General features: G+C 34.2%; 1 pseudogene; it reads right to left on the bottom strand.

The window, feature by feature from the left end:
• Window positions 1–299: 299 nt before the first annotated feature.
• LOC124374296 lies at window positions 300–2737 on the bottom strand (annotated as a pseudogene).
• Window positions 2738–5123: the final 2386 nt, after the last annotated feature.

Here is a 5123-nt window from a genome sequence, read left to right on the forward strand (position 1 = left end):
TACTTTTTGTAACATATAATGATGGCAAATATCCTAAATCCTAAATCCTACTATCCTTTCAAATCATCGATTGTCAATAACAAACAAAGGATATATACAAATTGACAATATTGAACAAATCATTGACAGACATATGACAGTTTTTATAACAAGTCCAGTATAACAGTGTTTTAAACAAATGCAGGTTTTTGTTACCTTTTAGTTAAAAATCTTAACTTAACAAGTTCACAAAGTTACTTTAGTAGTGGCACAGTGTTTTTGGGGTGCCCATTAATGTATTTTTCTAAATCTTATTTTAACTACAACCAATGCTGCAAATGTAACATATAGATCATTTGTCCCATTTTCAAGACAGAACATTGTTTTTTTGTAATATAACAATCTAATAAACTATTTACTACTGAAAAATAACAGAGGTTATACTTGAAGTTGGCTAAAAAGGACTTCCTATGTGGCAATTTACATATGGGTTTATTAAAATTTAGGATTACTTTGTAACAATCACTGGTGATTGAATAAAATTAAAACTGTTGACAACTAAATAGTTCAATTTGAAAATATTTTAATTTTTCACTACAAGAAATTAAGGGTAAAATATAAATTTTACCTCAAAATCTTATGAAGTTGGTTGAATACTTCAAATATAGCCAAAAGCTGACAAAGTGGTGTAATAACAGGAATGGCAGAATGTTTTTTAACTCCTTAGGATGAATTTTTGAAAATTAATACAATTCCCACCTAATATCTCTAATGCAAAAAAGAAATTTATTACTAATGATCTTGGATCAAAATAGGTTTTTAAGCCCAATAATATTAATGCCAAAAATAATATAATGTAATTAGAAATTTTATACAGGTAATAAATCAATTTTCCAGGAATGCACAAAGAAACAGGTGCAGTGGGTAAACTCACTCTGGCAAACAATTCCTGTTGTTGTTTCAGCAACTCCTCTTCAGGAATGCCGAGATTTTCCAGCCGAGTAACTTTGTCTTCTTCGCTTGGCAGCGATTGCTTTTACAGTCTCGCAGTACAGCTTCAGCATCCGCGACGATAGTCCCCCAAAGCCAAGTTTGTCAAGCGCTGAAATATTTTCATTAATGATTATAAAATAAAAAACACATACACACAAGATACATCCAAAGAAGAAGTAACATATTTAAATTTTAACTTCAAATGGAAGATCTTAAACTGTTTTTCAACATAGTAGTGTGAGATATTTAATTCAGATAGCCATGTGTTGACATTATGATTCAGACGATATGTCCTGGAAACAATACAAATTATCATTCTTTGCAAAACAATATTCCAAAATTCAGCTTGGGTGCCATAAACTTTGTTCTCGATAGTTTCCAAATTTGATAAATAAAAGTGGACAAGCTCTTCTTTAATGTTTTGAAACAAAGAATTTGACAGTTTGTTAGGCTCTTCAATCTTAAAACAACTCCCAATCCCCAATTCGCACACAGCAATTGTTTTGTTTACCAAGCTGAAACTGAAGTAGATGGAAAGCCCTTTTTCTTATGATCACAGTCACAAATTGTTAAAGAGATATATCTAAGAGTTTGTCAATACTGGAGACAGGAAAAAGATTCCTCTGATCTGTTAATGGGAAAATATCTGTCTAGGAACACAAAAAATATAAACTGATATACGAGATGGTATCACCAGGTATAAAAAATATATCACTGAATACAAAATATTATTACCAAGTTTCAAAAGTATATTGAACACAATGGAAACTACGTAGAAAAATACATACATAATAATTATTGTCAAATTATTCATAATACACTGTTTGTAATAAACTTTCCAAATGTAGATAGTTTAACCCTTGTACCTTTATTTCCAAATAACTTACATCTCTTACAATACTCTGGATGAGCTAAACATTAACTTGCTAGATAGGTTAAGTTTAAATGTTTATAAAGTAAACTGACCAGAAATATGGATATCCACAATCACCAAACAAGATTTGCCAGGAACTTCAATATCCCTGCCCACCGCACTGTACTTTACACTAAGAAACCATCCTACGCCGGCGCCAAGCTTCTCAATCTTCCTTCCGGCAAGTACCACGGATGTTCCAGCAAGAACCTTTAAGAAATGGCTGCGGAATTGGTTGCTGAAGATCCAGTCTACAGTATGGAGGAATTCTTTGAACGAGCTCGCGTTCTTAGAGAAGAATGAAATTGACTTTATTGTAAAATAACAAAATGTATTTTTTTTTACACCATTCTGTTCTCAATGATCACGAAATAAAAAGCATTCTGTATTCTGTATGTAAGTTTATCTCAGAAAATTAGCTATTGAAAACGTCCAAACGGGAATTTTTAATTCGGAATTGTAATCAATTTTTACCTAATTAATTTATTAAATTTGACCAGCTGAAATTTGACAAGATGTTCATAAACATTGAATACTGGAATGTTTACATTGACTACCTCTTACATTCTGACAAGAAACTAAAAATAAGACTATGCAACTTGCACTAACAAATGAGACAATTTTGTACCTAGTAGGATATGTTCAGCATTTATTGTCCTTCTTCTGTTGCTGATTGCAGATCTCATTTGCCTCGGAAGAGATGAGGTGTATAAATTCTGTACAAACAATTCAGTATCAACTCTCTCGATTCCGTTGGCCACTCGAATGTTGGGTAACAGTTTCCTTGATCATCTTGTTGACTGAGGCTCGTGGCAGAGTTCAGTTCATCTTCCCTCCCCAGACGGTGCGTTACTGGTTGATGTCATCATGTTTATTCACAACACACTGGACAAAAAAGATTAATTAGATAAATGTTCCAACACTTGAATAAGCCTTAGTTATTACCAACACTCCAGTAGGTATTTACCAAATGTATGAAATAGAGAGCCACCTTATTCATCTTCTTCTAACTTACAACTAGTAATTAGTAAAAACATTTTTTCAATATTAATTTATTTTTGGGACAAGGCCTTTCGAAACCGAAGGTTTCATCGTCAGGTGACTTAACAAAACTTTGGATTTTACTAACTACTAGTTCTAAATTAATGTGTAATTGCTCCAAGAGTCTTCAATCAAACTTGTTAACTGATGGTCATTTTTCTTAAAACACCAGATATGGGTTAAATGATTCTTTAATTATTTAAAGCTAAACATTATGGTTATGTTTCAATAATAAATGCCTTGCAAGACATAAAATAACACAAATCAAATGGTTTTTCTTAATAATAAAGACCCGTTTTGGATTTGGTAAACTTAATACATAAAAATATTGATTCAGTTAACTTCTACACAAGCCAACCACACTAATTTAAGGTGATCCTCCTGCCAGCTTTATCTCAGACGAGTGACTCTCATAAGGTGTACACCAGGCCGCAAAAAACCCATAATGTCAATCCAGGCGTGGCAATCCAGTTCGTCAATCCAGGAGTTGCCAATTAAATCCATGAATCCAAGACCGACTTCTGCATCCGAGAGTAGCACTTAAGACAAGACATCCGGCCTAACTCGATGTCTTGGTTATGCAAATAGCTCACTTACAATTCGGTTTTAGGAGTGCTCACTAACTTATAGCTTTGACAGTGCTTTAATGCATCTCGACTCCTGATTCATAGGGCTTAAAGGGTTAACGTGCATTGACTGTGGCAGACACTCCCTGAGCACTCGCTGTCTTGTGAGATTAGTTATAATTATTCACTATAGAACAGCAGTGAAGGTGTTAAACACGAGGCTTCATTAAAAAATACTGATACTCGATACTAGAAAATTACTAAAATTATATCATGCATTAGATTAACTCTCTACTCCAGCATATGTATAGTTTCAATAGATGCTGCAACATGTTTCTGAAGATTTTTATATGGGGCTGACACTCGTTATTTCATAGTCATTCTCAACTGACCCAACTTTGATATTATATAATAATCGTACGCAATAAGAATTATAATCAAGAAGCCATAACGGCGCTTTTTTGAGATTGGCTGGTACTTTACTCGGCTATTATAGGTTTCTTTACAACCACTAGGAGATAGCCTTCTTCAACTTTCATCGCTTGAAGTCAGACGTGTTACTGAGGACATCCTCTTTCTGTACTGCCTTATTAATTCTGAACTTAACAGTATCTACTGGTACGAGATCTGTTACCCTGTTTGCCAAACCTACAGCTTCTAGCTCCTACATTGTCAACTCCACCTTATTGAGGATTCAGCATCATGGGAACATCATACCCTCTAACCTCGACTTCGTCTACTCTACTTTTTCTTACTTCGAGTGTAATCTAACAAAATCCAAGACTGCAACTTCAGTAATGGACAGTGTAATGTCCCTTTCTCTAGGTGGTGCTTTTAAAGGGCTATATGCAGTGTAACACACGTACACACACGCAAAACTAACACTATTCTCACATTAATTGTTACAATGTATTTGTTATCTTTATATTTATTATTGTTGACTTCATTGGTACGTATAGTTATCATTATTGTTTCATCTGTTTTATTTTTGTGTACGTAATAGGGCGGGAAACTGTCTTATGACATTGTGGAACATGCAAGTAACATTGAGCAGTTTATGAAGTCTGTAGTAAGTATGCCTGGAGACAGGAAAACTTTTAAAGGGTGTTGAATTCCCAAAAATTGAAGAGGCTCTCTACAACGTGGTTTTAACAACAAACAGAGGGAACGAAATGCTCCAACATTAGGTGACATTTTGAAAACAAAAGCTAAATTTTGTTATAATAAAATCATAAATAAAGATGACTCCGTGCCAGCGATGGCTGGCTTGATAATTTTAAATCCAGATGAGGAATTCGGTTTCTTGAAATGTCTGGTGAAAAACTGTCAGCTGTGAGTCAGAAATCGAGGCGTTTAAATTAAAGTTAAAAAATAAAATTGAAGTCGACGGCTTTGACTCCCAATGAACTGTACAACGTTGATGAAAAGGGCTTGAACTGATGTCAGTTTCCAATAAAAACTTGTGTCACTCATGCTTCTGGCAGAAAGTTAAAAAAAGAACTTTTAAAGTTCGCTGTGCACAAACGCTTCTGGCACACATAAGTTAAAACTACGAGGTGTATCCAAAAAGTATCCGACCTTGACGTCTAGCATGAACTGACGTTACTCGGCGGCAATAGCAATCTGGTCCC

This window comes from Homalodisca vitripennis, unplaced genomic scaffold (assembly GCF_021130785.1).
Source record: "Homalodisca vitripennis isolate AUS2020 unplaced genomic scaffold, UT_GWSS_2.1 ScUCBcl_7813;HRSCAF=15639, whole genome shotgun sequence".
Lineage (NCBI taxonomy): Eukaryota > Metazoa > Arthropoda > Insecta > Hemiptera > Cicadellidae > Homalodisca > Homalodisca vitripennis.